Source organism: Myotis nattereri, assembly GCF_964212035.1.
Source record: "Myotis nattereri genome assembly, chromosome: 3".
In the NCBI taxonomy this organism is placed as follows: Eukaryota; Metazoa; Chordata; class Mammalia; order Chiroptera; family Vespertilionidae; genus Myotis; species Myotis nattereri.
In genome coordinates, this window is record NC_138077.1 from 133,756,871 (window position 1) to 133,774,012 (window position 17,142).

The 17,142-nt window shown below is 42.7% G+C and overlaps 1 protein-coding gene across 4 annotated transcripts in view; it reads left to right on the forward strand.

Annotated features, from left to right (window-relative positions):
* The first annotated feature begins 13,591 nt into the window (after positions 1-13,591).
* The window catches only part of SIRT5 (sirtuin 5), a 38,323-nt gene continuing 34,772 nt past the window's right edge, over positions 13,592-17,142 (forward strand). For 2 of the 4 annotated variants that reach the window (XM_081087540.1, XM_081087539.1), the window contains exon 1: positions 14,012-14,171. The gene's annotated coding sequence lies outside the window, so the exon portion shown is untranslated. Of the gene's footprint in view, positions 13,800-14,011; positions 14,172-14,869; positions 14,935-17,142 lie in introns of those variants that run through there. The other 2 variants (XM_081087541.1, XM_081087542.1) reach the window with 2 other exon arrangements.

Here is a 17,142-nt window from a genome sequence, read left to right on the forward strand (position 1 = left end):
GCAAGAGGTGTAGATGTGCTATTGTAATGCGAGTCATTTCTGGACCCAAAGAGGCCAATTTTAGACAACACTTTAAAGAGATAGTGTTTACTGTCACAGTGGATATTGTTCCCTTGCTGTACCTGCTTCCACTGTTGGAGAATTCTCCCATCTTAGGAATTTTGCTAGGAGGCAGAGTCTGCATTGGACTCAAGAAGGTGAAAATGCAATATTCTCACTTTCCTAGGACACCGCCACAGGACAGTGCCCAAGAAAGGCACCTGCCCTGGACTTTGAAGACAGAGCTAGGAAGGGGCCAGAAGGAACTCTCTCTCTGACAGTGGTGAAGGATGTGGAAGCTCAACTCCCTGGGCAGGAGAGAAAGTGATGCTGTGGCAGCATCCATATCCAGAGTGAGCAGAGTCCACAGCTCAAGTTCAGATGTGGTTCCCAGTGGGGCTGGCTATAAAGGTGTTCTTTCTATAGCAGTTCTACAGTGGGATTTTGAACATTGCTCCTGATCGGAGATCTCAAACTTGCTCCCAGTAATTCTGTGAAATACCTGGTACCCTTTTGCTGTTGTTTACCTTTAAATGTGAAATTTCCAAACATACACAAAAATAGAGGGAACAGTCTAACAAACACTCCTTACCTATCTGCTATCTCCCCACCCTCCACTCCTTCAGGTATAATAGAGCTGCTAGCCAAGATCTTTTTTTATGTTTTAAAATATATTTTCATTTTGAAACAATTAAAAACTTACAGAAAAGTTGGGAGTACCATACAATTAACTTTCTGAACCATTTGGCAATAATTGCTGATCTGATGTCCCATTATTTCCAAGTACTTTAGCATGTATTTTCTGCAAACAAGAGCATTCTCCTACATAACCACAGGACAACAGTTACAATCAGGAAATTAACTTTGACACATCACTACCACCTAATCCTCAGACCCATTAAAGTTTATTCATTTGACCCAATAATGAATTTCACAGCCAAAGCATGCAGGTCATGATCATGTGAAGCATTTGGCTGTCATGTTTCTTTAGTCTCCTTCTGCCTGGGACAGTTCCTTAGTCTTTCAGTGGCTTTCATGACCATGACCTTGATACTTTTCAAAGATAATAGCTAAGTTATTTTGTAGAATATCCTTCAGCTGGGTTTGTCTGATGTCTCCTCACTATTAGATTAAGTTACCATTTTTGGAAGTGATAGCATCCTATAAGTTCTGATTGTCCCATTACTGATGATGTCTACTTTCAACCCTTTGATTTAGGTGATGTATACCAGGCATAATAAGTATTTTCTGGCATGGTACTTGGAAAATATCTAAATATCCTGTTCTGCATCAAAGTTTATATATAGACAGTGTTATATATATTACATTCCTATGGTTTTCTTTTTATTTCATAGGTTGTAATCCTTTATTATTATTTTTTTTTCATGTTTAAATTATCCCGTATTTGGCCAGTTGGGAGCCCCTTCACACTGGCGCCTATTACCTTCTGATGTTCACATCATTCCTGGAGCATGTTCTTGCTTTCTGACACTACAAGATGTTCCGGCATCATTTCGTTCTTTCCCTGTGCCAGGCATGTTAAGTGATACTAGGGTATTGCTGCTCCCAGTCTTTCAGTAGACGGAACTAGGAATATATATAAGCATATGCATATACACACATACACAATCACATTACATCTAAATTTCTATCTACCTATCTATCTATCATCTATCTAATGAAAACTATAAGTTTACACTGATACCTCCACTTCCCAAACACTAGAGTTTATTTTAGTTTTTCTTCTTTCTTTTGACTGCCAGTGAGAAACATCGTTCATATTATTGCTGAATCATATGGCAGTTCTAATTTTAATTTTATTAGGAAACTCCATACTGTTTTCCATAGCGGCTGTGCCATTTACATTCCCACCAATAGTGCACGAGGGTTCCCTCTTCTCTATATCCTCCCCAACACTTGTAATTTCTTGTCTTTTTCATAGTAGTCATTATAATAAATATGATGTGATATCTCATTGTGGTTTTGACTTGCATTTCCCTGGTGATTAGTGATGTGGACTACCTTTTCATGCATCTGTTGGACATCTGTATGTCTTCTTTGAATAAATGTCTATTCGGTTCTTCTGCCCCTTTTAAAATCAGATTGGGGTTGTTCAGGGCTTTTTTGCTATTGAGTTGTATAAGTTCTTTATTTTAGATAGTAATCCCTTGCCACATATATAATTAACAAGTATTTTCTTTCATTTCGGAGGTTGCCTTTTTATTTGTTGATAGTTTCCTTTGCTGTTCAGGAGCCTTTTAGCTTAATGTGTTCCCACTTATTTATTTTTGCTTTTGTTGCCTTTGCTTTTGGTGCCAACCCCAAAAAGTCACCAGCAAGACCAATGTCAAGGAGCTCACTCCCTATGTTTTCTTCCAGGACAGTGATGGCGAACCTATGACACGCGTGTCAGAGGTGACACACAAACTCCTTTTTTTGGTTGATTTTTCTTTGTTAAATGGCATTTAAATATATAAAATAAATATCAAAAATATAAGTCTTTGGTTGCAATATAAGTACTATGGTTGCAAATATCAAAAAATTTCTATATGTGACACGGCACCAGAGTTAAGTTTGGGTTTTTCAAAATGCTGACATGCCGAGCTCAAAAGGTTTGCCATCACTGTCCTAGGAGTTCTATGGCTTCAGATCTTATGTTCAAGTCTTTAGTCCATTTTAAGGTGTCTTTTGTTGTAGTGTTGTGGAGGTGAGACTGCTCTAAGATATAACCTCTGCCTGATGCATGAGCTGGACCCAGATCAGGGGATAGAAATTGCTTCTCACAAACCCCTCTTGGAGACTGTCCGATTGCAATCAGTGTTCGTTGTGACATAAACCAGGACCCCTCTCCTGCCTCCCACTATATGCTGGTTCCTAGAACAGGCTGTTATCCTGACCTGGTCAAACATGTGAAGTAATTTTCTCTACCTGTAGCATTCACATACTAGTACCTATGGCTACCCTCCCACCCCCATATAATTCTTTGGCACCTGCCAAGTGGGGCAGGAATCCATATTGTCTTTAAGTCACTCAAGACATACCTCATATGTAACTTTCCCTTAATAAATTCTATTAATTACCATAGTGGAATGGCCAGCCTCTTTCTTCGGTCTTTCCCTGACCTCCGCTTGGGATGTAGATTTTCAGTTTTGGGACCTTTCCTTAGGTCTGTGTGTACTAACAGGTATAAGATAGAGGTACAGTTTCATTCCTTTGCATATAGCTGTCAAGTTTTCCTGAAATGATTTATTGAAGATTATCCTTCCCCATTGTATAGTCTTGACTGCTTTGTCATATATAATTGACCAGATACACATGGGATTATTTCTGGGCTTCCTATTCTGTTCCATTGGTGTGTGTATCTGCTTTTATGCCAATGCATACTATTTTCATTACTATAGCTTTGTGATATAGTTAAAAATCAGGAAGTGTGATACCTTAGCATTCTTCTTTCTCAAGATTTCTTTGGATACTCAGGGTTTTTGTGGTTCCACACAAATTTTAGGACTGTTTGTTCTATTTCTCTGAAAAATGCCATAGGAATTTTAATAGGGATTGCATTGTTTCTATAGATTGCTTTAGGCAGTATGGGCATTTTTAACAATGTTAATTCTTCCAATCCATGAACATGGAATATCTTTCCATTTATTTGTGTCTTTCTCAATTTCTTTCATCAGTGTACAGGTCTTTCCTCTTCCCTGTTAAAATTATTCCTAGGTATTTTGTTCTCTTGATGAAATTATAAATGGGATTGTTTTTCAAATTTCTCTGCCTAATCATTTGTTATTAGTGTATACAAATACAGCTGCGTTTTGTATGTTGATTTTGTATCCTGCAACTGTACTGAATTATTTATTGTTCTGACAGTTTTTTGATGGAGTCTTTAGGGTTTTCTAGATATGATACCATGTCACCTTTAAATAGAGATAGTTTTACTTCTTCCATTCTAATTTGTTTTTTTTTCTTTTTTTTTTCTGTTCATCAGATTATTTATTCACTTGATTCTTAGATTCACTTGTTGATAGATGCATATTTGTTGTTCATAATTTGTATCTGTACCTTTTTCTTCCTCTTCCTCTTCTTAAAGGATATCTTTCAGCATTTCATATAATACTGGTTTGGTGGTGATGAACTCCTTTAGCTTTTCCTTATCTGTGAAGCTCTTTATCTGACCTTCAATTCTGAATGATAGCTTTGCTGGATAAAGTAATCTTGGTTGTAGGTTCTTGGTATTCATCACTTTGAATATTTCTTGCCACTCCCTTCTGGCCTGCAAAGTTTCTGTTGAGAAATCAGCTGACAGTCATATGGGTATTCCCTTGTAGGTAACTGAGTTTCTTTCTCTTGCTGCTTTTAAGATTCTCTCTTTGTCTTTTGCTCTTGGCATTTTAATTATGATGTGTCTTGGTGTGGTCCTCTTTGGATTCCTTTTGTTTGGAGTTCTCCGCGCTTCTTGGACCTGTAAGTCCATTTCTTTCACCAGGTGGGGGAAGTTTTCTGTCATTATTTCTTCAAATAGGTTTTCAATATCTTGCTCTCTCTCATCTTCTGGCACCCCTATAATTCTGATGTTGGTATGCTTGAAGCTGTCCCAGAGGCTCCTTACACTATCCTCGCATTTTTGGATTCTTTTTTCATTCCGCCCCTCCGGTTGGGTGTTTTTTGCTTCCTCGCATTTCAAATCATTGACTTGATTCTTGCGCTCCTCTGGTCTGCTGTCGGGAGTCTGTATAATATTCGTTATTTCAGTCTGTGTATGCTTAATTTCTAGTTGGTTCCCCATCATAACATCGAGGGTCTCATTAGTTTTCTTGTAGATCTCATTAAGTTTATTGGTGGCTTCTAAACAGTTCTTGAGAGACCTTAAAAGTGTGGTTCTGAACTCTAGATCTTCCATTGACAATTTTGTCCTGTTTCTTTGTCTCCGCATTTTGTTATGCTTTCTTGGTGCACCCCCTAGTGGTCTTTGTGCGCAGTCTTGTAGTTAAGCCATGATTGTTGTAGCTAATACCAGGGAGGGTTTGACCTCCAGGCCAAGTGGCTATGAGAATCCTCTCATTTGAATACCTTTTATTCCTATTTCTTGCTTAATTATTCTAACTAAGACTTCCAATACTATGTTGAATAAAAGTGGAAAAAGTGTGAATCCTTCCTTATTCCCTATCTTAGAGAAAAATCTTTCAACTTTTTACTGATAAATATAATGTTAGTTGTGGGTATTATTATGTGGAGGTACATTCCCTCTTTACCCACTTCATTAAGAGTTTTTATCATAAATTGATGTTGAAGATTGACAAAGGCCTTTTCTGCATTTATTGAAAATATCATATGATTTTTTTATCCTTCACGTTGTTAATGAGGTATGTCACATTGAAAGTTGATTGCTTTGTGCATATTGAACCATCCTTGCATCCATGGAATAAATCCCACTTCACCATATGATCATTTAACATGTTGTTGAATTAGGTTTTTAAACGGACTTTTGCATCCGTGTTTTTCAGGGATATTGGCCTGTAATGTTCTTTTATTGTAGTGTCCTTGTCTTATTTTAGTATCAGGGTAATCCTGGTCTCACAAAATGAATTTGAAAGTATTCCCTTCTCTTCTATTTTTTTGGAAGAGTTTGAGAAGGATTGGTATTAATTATAATTTAAATGTTTGGTAAAAAGCACCAGTGAATCCATCTGGTCCCATACTTTTGTTTGTTGAGAGGTTTTTAATTCGTGATTCAACCTCTTTACTAGTAATTGGTCTGTTCAGATTTTCAATTTCTTTATGATTCTGCAGGTTGGTAGGTTGTACATTTCTAGGAATTTATCCATTTCTTCTAAGTTATTCAATTTGTTGATGTATAATTATTCATAGTAGCCTCATGATCCTTTGTATTTCTGTGGTATCAGTTGCAACATCTCTTCCATTTCTGATTTTATTTATTTCAGTTCTTTTCTTGGTAAGACTGTCAAAAGATTTATCTATATTTGTTTATCTTTAAAAAGAACAGCTCTTAATTTCATTGATCTTTCTATTGTCTTTTTAGTCTGTATTTCATTTATTTCCACTCTGATATTTGGTATTTCCTTTCTTCTACTAAGTTTGGGCTTAGTCTGTTCTTCTAATTCCTTTAGGTATAAAATTAGGGTTGTTTTTTTTGAGATCTTTCTTATTTATTAATGTAGGCATTTATCACTATGAAATTCCCTTTTTCTTTGCTCTTGCCGCATCCCATAAGTTTTGGTATGTTAGTCTCCATTTTCATTTGTATCAAGACAGTTTTTGATTTCTTTTTTGTTCCTTCTTTGACCCACTGGTTGTTAGCAGCATGTTGTTTAATCACCACATGTTTGAATTGTCTAGTTTTCTTCTTGAAATCCTATATAATAAAAGCCTAATATGCTAAGTGTCTGACTGTTGGACTGTTCAACCAGTTGCTATGGCATGCACTGACCACCAGGGGGCACACTCTCTGACCAGTAGGTTAGCTTGATGCTGGGGTCCCGAAGATTGGGACTGGGTGAGACGGGCCGGACATGCCCTGGAGCCCTCCCACGATCCCTTCCTAGGCCCGATTGTGCATCAGTGGGGTTCCTCGGCCTGGGCTGCGCCCTCTTGCAATCCAGGACCCCTTGGGGGATATCAGTGAGCCAGTTTTGGCCCAATCCCCACAGGCCAGGCTGAAGGACCCCATTCGTACATGAATCTGTGCACCGAGCCTCTAGTTGATTTATAATTTCATACCATTGTGGTGAGACAAGATGCTTGATAATGATTTCAATCTTCTTAAATTTATTAAAAGATCAACCATAAGATTTATTATGAAAAATCTTCTGTGTGCTCTTGAGAGAAGTGTGTATTCTGCTTCTTTTAAATGAAATGTTCTGCATATGTCTATTAAGTCCATCTGGTTTAACATGTTGTTTAAGTCTAATGCTTCCTTATCGATTTTCTGTCCAGGTGACCTATCCACTAAAGAAAGTAGGGCATTAAAGTCCTCTAATATTATTGTAGTGCTGTCTATCTCTCCCTTTAGGTGTGTTAATATTTTCTTTATATATTTGGGTGCTTAACCTTTATAAATATTATATCCTCTTGTTGGAGTGATCTCTTTATCCTATATAATAAAAGCCTAATATGCAAATCAACTGAACGGCAGAACAACCGGTGGAATGACTGGTCACTATGATGCACACTGACTACCAGGGGACAGATGCTCAATGCAGGAGCTGCCCCCAGCCTGCAGGCCCCAGGCCAGCCAAGGCAGGTGCCAGCGGGGGGTCCCCTGTTTGCCCCACTGGTTGCCCCACAGATTGGCCTTGATGGCGGCCAGGCCTAGGGACCCTACCCATGCATGAATTTTGTGCATTGGGCCTCTAGTCGTTATATAATGCTCTTCTTTGTCTCTTACTACAGTCTTTGACTTAAAGTCTATTTTGTCTGATATTAGTAAAGCTACTGCAGCTATTTTTTGGTTTCCATTTGCATGGACTACCTTCTCCACCCCTTCACTGTCAGTCTGTGCATATGTGCCCTTAAACCTGAATAGTCAGGTCTTCTTTTTTTTCTTGTTTGTTTGTTTTTTTTTTTTTCATTCAACTACTCTGTCTTTTGATTGGAGCATTTAGTTCATTTACATTTAAAGTACATATTGATTGGAATGAAAGTATTATTATTTTAGCAAGTGTTTATGGCTGTTTTAGAATTCCTTTTTTTCTTCTTCTTCTCTTGCTCTTTTTGTAATTGATGATTTTCTGTAGTGGTATGCTTAGATTCCTTTCTCTTTGTTTTTTATGTACTACCAGAAGGTCTTGCTTTGTTGTCACCATCAGGCTTACATAAAACAACTTATATTTATAACAGTGCATTTTAAGTTAATAACAGCTTGTTTGAATGCATTATAAAGCTCTACATTTTTATTCTACCTCTCCTCATGTTTTATCTTGTTATCAATTAACAAATTATTTAAAGTTATTTATCCAATATCTTTAAAAATACATTCATTTTTTTCTAATTAAATCAGCCAGAATTACTTTCTGTTGCTGCAATTAAGAACCAGACTGCTGCCCTGGCTGCTGTGGTTCAGTTGGTTGGGCATCATCCTGTGCACCAAAAACTTAGGGGCTTAAAACAACAAACATTTTCACTACCTTACAAGAAACAGAAGTAGCTTAGCATGAAGATCCCTCAGCAGCAGTCAAGCCTTCAGATGATAGCAGCTCTTAGCTGACACCTTAGATGCACCTTCATGAGCGATCCTGAGCACCATCACAAAGCTAAGCTGCTCCCAAATTCCTGACACAGCAACTGTGAGATAATAAGTGTTTATTGTTTGGAGCTGCCAAGTTTTGTCATAATTCGTTACATAGCAATAGGTAATTCTAAACCTATACCCTTGTTTTCTGTTTATAGCTCTTTTTTCCTTTCAAAACATGTTCTTATTGATTTTAGAGAGAGAGGAATGGAGAGAGAGAGAAACATTGATGTAAAAGAGAAACATCTATTGGTTGTCTCCTGCACGTGCCCTGATCAGGGATCGAACCTACAATCCAGGAATCAAACCAGCAACCCTTGGGTACACAGGACAATGCTCAACCAACTAAGGCACACAGACCAGGGCTACAGTTCTTATTTTTTAAAGTCAGGTTGTTGAGATATAATTTATATACAGTAAAATTCATCATTTTTAGGGGTACAATTTTATGAGTTTTGACAAATATATGTATAGTCATATAATCCCCTCCTCAAAGAAGAAATAGAATATTTCTATCTCATGCTTTTTTGTAACCAATCCTTTACTCCACCCACATCACTGTCATCTAATCTGATTTTTATGCCTATAGTTTGCATTTTCCAGAATGTGATATAAATTAAATCAAGCAAATTTTGAGTTTTGTTTTTTTCACTTAACATGATGCTTTTGAGAGTTGTCTATACTGCTGCATATGTTATTCATTTCTCCCTTGTTATTCCTTAGTAGTATCTTTTTGTAAGGCTCTACCACAATTTGGTTATCCATTCACAATTGATGGACATTTGGGTTACTGCCAGGTTTTGGCAATTTAAAATACAGCTGCTATATACATTAGTTTTGAGATGTTTCTGTGCACATGTTTCCATTTTAATTGAAATACCCACGAGTGAGATTTCTGGATCAAATGGATCACAAACCTAAATGTAAAACCTAAATCTATTAAACTTCTGCAGCTACATTTTCCAATATAACTTTCTGTAGTGAAGGAAATATCTTATTATTCTGCCCCCCCTATCTCCTGTTCACCATCCCTTACAATTCAGTTCAGTTATTCGTGTCAATTTTATTTTCTTAAGTGTGGGTTGTGTGTATTGTTGCTGTATTAGATGCAGACCTGTTATATACAGACTAGAGACCTGGTGCACGAAATTGTGCACTCGCGGGGGTGGGGGGGCAGGGTCTCTCAGCCCTGCCTGTGCCCTCTCACAGTCTGGGAGCCGTTGGGGTATGTCAGGCTCAGGGCTTCTGGCTGAGTGGCACTCCCCCTGTGGGAGCACACTGACCACCAGGGGGCAGCTCCTGCATTGAGTGTCTGCCCCTGGTGGTCAGTGTGCATCATAGTGACCAGTCATTCCACCATTCAGTCGATCTGCATATTAGCCTTTTATTATATAGGATGTGATGACTGGCTGATGGAGGTGAAAGCCACACACCTTGGATGCTGTGTATGGGATCCGGCTTAGGGCAGGCAGGTCATTCTTAGTGTCAGCTGCTTCTCTGGCCTCACACTGGAACCTAAAGAACCCAAGGAGCTGTGCAGACAGAACATTGCTCTCTTGCTTTTCTCCACAAAGATCCCAAGACCAGTGCGTGATGATGTTACATTGTGGAAATAGACTGGAGCTGGGAAATACAGAATCTAGTGGGGCTGGGACTTAGCACAATTTCTGGATTGTGTTTATGTTTCTTGCAGTTTTGCAATCTTGAGGTTTATTTTCTTGTTGTTCTCCCTTTTAGAGTAAAAGCCTTAGAGAATTTCAGCTTTCTCCTAGTGTGTCAAAGTCAATCAACCAAAAGGCAGCAAGCACAAGTGTTCATGTCCATATTCATATTTGTACCAGAGTCCACCTCTGAAGGGCAGCATGATAATCAGTAAAGTTAGTGACCCTGAGAGGATATAAAGTTCAGGAGGAAGGGAAAAGGGTGGTATGTCTGAATTTCACTTAAGAAAGGAAATAGTACTATCTTGCCAGGATATGCACTGCTAACTTTTATGCACCTACCTGGTTATCCCAGGAAAACCTCCATAAATAGCATGAGTTATTGATCCAGTGCTATTTTTTATTAGTTTTGAGAGAGGGAGGAAGAGAGAGAAAGAGAAACATTGATCAGTTGCCTCCTGCGGTATGTGTCCTGACCTAGAATTGAACCCAACATCTTTTGTTGTATGGGACAACACTCCAACCAACTGAGCCTTACCGCACACTGGCCAGGGCGATCTACTTTTTTTTGCTAATTTTGTGTGTGTGTGCTGCTAGGCACTTATAAACAACTAGAGGCCCAGTGCATGAAATTTGTACATGGGTAGGGTCCCTGGCGGCTGCCTGCTGCCAGCCGGGGCCTGCCTTCCTGCAGTTGACTGGCCCCAGCGGTGGGCAAACTACGGCCCGCAGGCCGGATCCAGCCCGTTTGAAATGAATAAAACTAAAATAAAAAAAGACCGTACCCTTTTATGTAATGATGTTTACTTTGAATTTATATTAGTTCACACAAACACTCCATCCATGCTTTTGTTCCGGCCCTCCGGCCCAGTTTAAGAACCCATTGTGGCCCTCGAGTCAAAAAGTTTGCCCACCCCTGGTCGAACTCCCGGTCGAACTCCTGGTCAAGGGGACAATTTGCATATTAGGCTTTTATTATATAGGACTAGAGGCCTGGTGCACAATATTCATGCACAGGGGGGTGTGGTCCCCTCAGTGAGCCTGCACCCTCTCCAATCTGGGACCCCTTGGGGGATGTCCGACTGCCAGTTTAGGACCGGCAGTCAGACATCCTTCTCACAATCCAGGACCACTGACTCCTAACTGTTCACTTGCCTATCTGCCTGATTGCCCCTAACTGCCCCCCCTGCTAGCCTGGTCACCTCCAACTTCACCCCGGCCCTGCCAACCTGGTCACCCCTAATTGCCCTCCCCTGCCAGCCTGGTCGCCCCTAACTGCCACCCCCCACCAGCCTAGTCACCCCCAACTGCCTTCCTTACCAGCCTGGTCACCCCTCAATGCCCTCCCTGCTGGCCTGGTCGCCCCACACAGCCTGCTATTTGGTTGCCCCTCACTGCCCCCCCTGCCGGACTGGTCGCCTCACACAGCCTGTTGTTCAATCGTTTGGTTGTCCCTCACTAACACTCCTGCTGGCCTTGTCGCCCGCTCAGCCTGTTCAGTCGTCTGTTTGGTTGTTTTGGATGTGACGGCCCCTGGCTCTTTATATATATAGATAAGAAGGAGAAAGTAATTTGCTTCTCAATTTTAATAAAGATAGCCAAACCATTAACCTGAGTTCTGGGATGCTTTTCCTGTGAGGCTGTTCATTCATTTAATACATATTACACCAATAAATTGAGCATCAGGCACTGAAGGGCTGGAAATATCATGGTGAGAAATAGAAACAAAAGTGTCACCTTCAGTGAGCTTATAGTGGAGAGAAAATGTGATCAAATAAACAGAAATACATTTGAAATTTGATGGGATAACTGCTGTGGTACAGTAAAAGCCTTCATCAAAGACAAAGGACCTCACTTAGTGGGGCAGGGGAGGCTGGCTTCAGACAAGGCTTTCTTGAGGAAGTGACAATGAGCTAAGACTGGAAGGGAGAGAGGAGTTATTATGGAGTGAATGGGAAAAGAACATTCCTGGAAGAGGGAACAGCTTCTTGTCTTGGAAGGACAAGAACATCAAAAAGTTAAGCTGAAGCCCAGCTGCTGTGGCTCAGTGGTTGAGCACTGGCCCATGAACCAGAAGGTCAGGGGTTTGATTCCCAGTCAGGACACACACCTGGGTTGCAGGCTTGATCCCTAGTTGAGGGCATGTAGGAGGCAGCCAATCAATGATTCTCTCTCATCATTGATGTTTCTATTCTTCTTTCTCTCTCCCTTCCTTTCTGAAATTAATTTAAACATTTCTAAAAAAATTAAGCTGGACTTGCTTGAAAGATGGAAAGAATGGTGGCTGATGTTTCAAGAAGAGGATGTAGCCTGAAACTTGTGAGGAAGATTCAGCTCTCCCAAGCCTGGAAGAAAGGATGGGGCTGAAGGGTGATATGGAGGGTAGCTGGGGGTGGCAGACTCCTGGACCTTGATGGGATGCAATGTCTCAGAGGTGGCCCAACTATGGGTGGTAACAACGGGCTACATATTGGCCCTTCAGACCATGGAAGGCTTCAATGAGGGCACTGGCCTCTTCCTTCTCTACATCCCGCCCCCCCCCCCCCAAGTCTGGATGAAGGCAAGGATTAACACTTGATGGCTAATTCATAAGCACAAAAAGCAATGCAACAATAACACCTGAATGAGAGGCAATATGTGTGGTGGAGGGCTAAGTTCAAATCCCAGCTATTCTACTCAACAGATTTTCTGCCTGGCAGTTACTTGACTTCCCTGGGCCTCAGTTGCCTCACCTGTAAAGCAGAGATAACAAAATCTGTTCTACCACGTGGCGGGGGGATTTTAGTTGGCTAATACATGTGAAGTTCTTAGAAGTGTCTGTCACAAAGTTCCACATACAAGTTAGGGGGGAAATGGCAGCCAGATGTGAGGTCCTCCTCCAATGATCTTGGAACCTGTACGATCCTGAGGGGCCTGTAGGGGCCAGAGGGGCTCCAAAGTGGGCTGAATTCCCAGCTAAACTGTGGGAAATGGTTGAAGTTTGGGAAAAACAAATGTTAATGTAACTTTTTTTTTTTTTTGCGCTGGAGTTCTCAGACCACTGCTCTTTCGGATCCATTGGCACGCTCCAAAGCAAGTACATATATTCTAGGAAAAGTAGTCCTGGAGGTAAACTGGATTAAAGAAAAAGAAAGAGCCCTGACCAGTTTGGTTCAGTGGATAGAGCGTCAGCCTGCGGACTGAAAGGTCCCAGGTTCGATTCCGGCACATTCCCAATAGGGGGTGTGCAGGAGGCAGCTGATTGATGTTTCTCTGTCATTGATGTTTCTAACTATCCCTCTCCCCTCCTCTCTGTAAAAAATCAATAAAATATATTTTAAAAGGAAAAAGAAAAGAAAAAGAAGAAAGATGCCGGATTTTAAGAGTCGCCAGTCCTCGAAGCCCTCAAATAAAGCCCTTCCCACGGGCACGGGTAAGGACCCCGACACCAGCACTCGGGTTTGGTGGGCTAGCCTGGGAACCCAATGAACCACCACTGGAAATGGATGTTCCGGGGAAAGCCCCAACATCTGAAACGCTCTGTCCTGATTTGTGCGATCCAGCTGCGGCTCAAGAGGGAAACAGGGCGTAATTCACGACATCACGACATATCCGGGAAACTCTCAGAGACCAGGCTCGGCGCGGTCTCCTGCCTCGCTCCGCCGTCACCCAAACAGAAAAGCAAAGATACAAACGTTAATGACGAACAAGACCCGGGACCAGCCCCCACCGCTCGGGAGCCCGGCAGGTGTGGGTCTCAGGCAGGGGCCGCTGCAGCCCGCGCAGTTGGTCGCTCCGCCCCGCCCGGCCCCGCCCCACCCCGCGGCCTCCTGCCCGCCCCTGCGCCCGGGCGCCGCCGCCGCCGCCTCCTGCAGGTGCGTGTCCGCGGGCCGGGTCCCGGGGCCTCTCAGCTCCCGCCCGGGTCCCGCCGACGACGCGCTCCCGCGGGCCGCGCGCAGCTCCCAGTGCGGACCCGGACCCGGGTCGGAGCGCGCATGCGCAGCCAGTCTCTTCCCTCCCTCTCCCAGCCGCACCCCCGTCCCCGCCCCACCCCCGCGCTCGGGGCTCCCGGCGTCGGCGGTTGGGCGGGGGAGGACGGGCGGATGCGCGGAGGGGAGCGGCCCGGCCTCTGCGGGAGGGCCTAGGCTCCTCGGCCCGGAGTCCTGGCCCCGCAGCGGGGCGGCGGCTGCACGCGAGACCAGGGCGGGGGCAGGAAGCCAGGCTGCAGAGTAACGCGGCCCGAGCAGGTGGGCTGGTGGGCCGCTCGAGGGGGGCCCGGGAGCCCCTGCGCGGAGCGGAGCGGAGCGCCCCCTCGGAGCAGTCACCCTGGTCACCGCAGCGTCCGGGTGGCAGAGGGTGGGGGCCTGGGGCAGCGCGGTGGCCGTGGGCCTGGGAGGCGGGTGGGATCGGCAGAGTGTAAGGTGCAGCTGTCAGGACAGTGACCAGCCTGGCCGCGGGGTGTGAGGGGGCAGAAGCCGGCCGAGGAGGGTGATGCCCTAGGCTGTGCGGGTTGAAGGTCCGGGGACAGTTCGGGGCTTGGCCCTGTGGGTGGGAGCCGTCTGTCTGGAGTCCGGGGAGGAGGGGCCTCAGAGAGTTTGGTGGGAAACCAGGCGAGGGCGTCCCCGGGAGCCAGGAGAAGCAGGAGGAGAGGTGAGCAAACGGGTCGGAGACTGGACTTCATCGAGGTTTGACCTGGCGGAGGTCGCCAGTGACCTTGTCGGGGGCACGTGGTAGAGGAGGGCGGGGCAGGAGCCTGCCGGTGTTGACAGCCTGGGACTGGTGCGTTTCATAAGTTTAGCTCGTGGGTGTTCAAAGTATTTCTTGAACGCCTGTGTAAGTTTTGGGCGTTCCTTTGCAGTATACTTCTCATGAGCTTTCATTTTTTTGCGTGAAATATTTTTCTCTTGCATTCCTGATATAACCTTTCATTTATTATATTTTTCAGAATTAGTAGGTTGCCCCCTTTTTCCCACAGGGAACATACATTTTTCTTTTTTCCTACTTCCATAGGTGAGTTTCAGGTTTCACAAGAAAGCCTGGTTACACTGGGGACTGCCATTCCAGTGGTTCTCAACCTTCCTAATGCCGCGACCCTTTAAAACAGTTCCTCATGTTGTGGTGACCCCCCCCAACCATAAAATTATTTTCGTTGCTACTTCATAACTGTAATTTTGCTACTGTTATGAATCCTAATGTAAATATCGGATATGCAGGATGTATTTTCATTTTTACAAATTGAGCATAATTAAAGCATAGTGATTAATCAGAAAAACTATATGTAATTATATATGTGTTTTCCGATGACCATATGTGTTTTCGTTCGACCACCAAAGGGGTCGCTACCCACAGGTTGAGAACCGCTGCATTAGACTAATGCCAGTGTTTGGGAGCCTGTACCACCTCCAGAAAGCCTGTTTGATGAATGAGTTTATTTCCTCCCCTGAGGCTTGTCTTCTCCCCCTGAAGATACAATCAAGGCAGAATAATTGGTAGTTTCAGCCAGGGCAGTTTTCACCCTGGGGGTTTCTGAAGGGGATAACCTGAGTTCTCATTGCCCTGTGGCCTTTCCCTTTTCTTCTGGGAACCTCCTTTTACACTTGAACAGGGCTGTGAGCGTGTGGAAGGTAGGACCACTGCTCACTCCCACTCCCCCCAGGAAAGCAGATATATGTTGGCACTCAGACAATATTTTGTGGTAGCCTCTTTAAAACAGCCTTATGATCTGAGCATTTCTGATCTTGGAAATAAATTTCTGGTGGCACTGACCAGAAAAGATGCGAACATTTTGTTTTCATTCTCTACTTTGCTTTCACATTTACTGAGAGATTTGCAGACCATCTTGTAAATTAACAGGAAATTTGGCAAAACAATTACCACATTTATTTAAAAAAACAACAACATGTGAAATGTTGACTAATAAAACTGGTAGTAGAATGGATTTTGTAACCTGGCAGACCAAAATTTTCTCACTGGTTCATTATGTCAGCTATACATTAGATTTTCAGTAATAATTAGTATGATAAAAGATTTGAAATTCAAAAATACACACTTAGAGCATTTTTAATTTTATACAATTCTTGAGTGTGTGTATACATGTATGTGTGTATATATAATACATGTATGTCATTAAACATAATTCACATGAGAACTAAAGCTATCTTTACAAAATACTTGCTGATTGCATTGCCTAGGCCAGTGGTCAGCAAACTGCAGCTTGGCAAACCACGGCTCGCGAGCCACATGCGGCTTTTTGGCCCCTTGAGTGTGGCTCTTCCACAAAATACCGACTTCTGCACATGGGCCACGAAGTTTCAATCGCACTGTGCATGTGCGCTTGCACGTGGTATTTTGTGGAAGAGCCACACTCAAGGGGCCAAAGAGCCGCATGTAGCTCGTGAGCCGCGGTTTGCCTACCACAGGCCTAGGCAAGGGATCTAGAAAGCTAGTGATTTTTTGGAAATGTTGAAACATGAGCAAGTAAATCTTTTTTCTATTTTTTCACTTCGAGTTGACTGCTCTGGTGAAAGTAATTATTATTACTTAATAATAAAAACATTTGAGTAAAGAAACTTAGATGAAAAATAGTAACATTTTAACCGAATAATACAAGTCCTAATGTTGTCAATCCTACAATTAAAAATTCCTTAATATTCTCTGACAACACAACAAATTCAAACTCATGTTCAGAGTAGAATGAAGACTTGTCTTCATTGCACAGCTACTCAGCAGATGACCCATCCTTAGATCCTCATGTAGAAGAGTTACGCTGATAGCAGCATAGTCAACTGGTTTATGGTGCTGCCTCTGCCTTGTAAGAGCATCCAAACCTGTAGTGAATTTTTATAAGAATTTATTGGAGCCCAAACTGATAACATTGCCAGAAAGCAAGTTCTCAAATTCTCCGGAGAATGAGATTTGCAGTTTCTTTTTCTTCTTTTTATTTATTGATTCTAGACAAGAGGGGGAGAGGGGGAGTGAGAGAGAAGCATTGATTTGTTGCTTCACAGTTTATCTTTATTGTTGAAAGTAATACAGATGTACCCTTTTCCCTCCCATTTACCCCTTCCAGCCTACCCCCACCCCCCGGCCTTCACCACACTATTGTCTGTTTCCATGGATGGTGCATATCCTATATAGTAAAAGCCTAATATGTAAGTGTCTGGTCAGTTGGCCTTTCAAACAATTAAAGCATAATATGCTAATGATATGCTAAGGCTG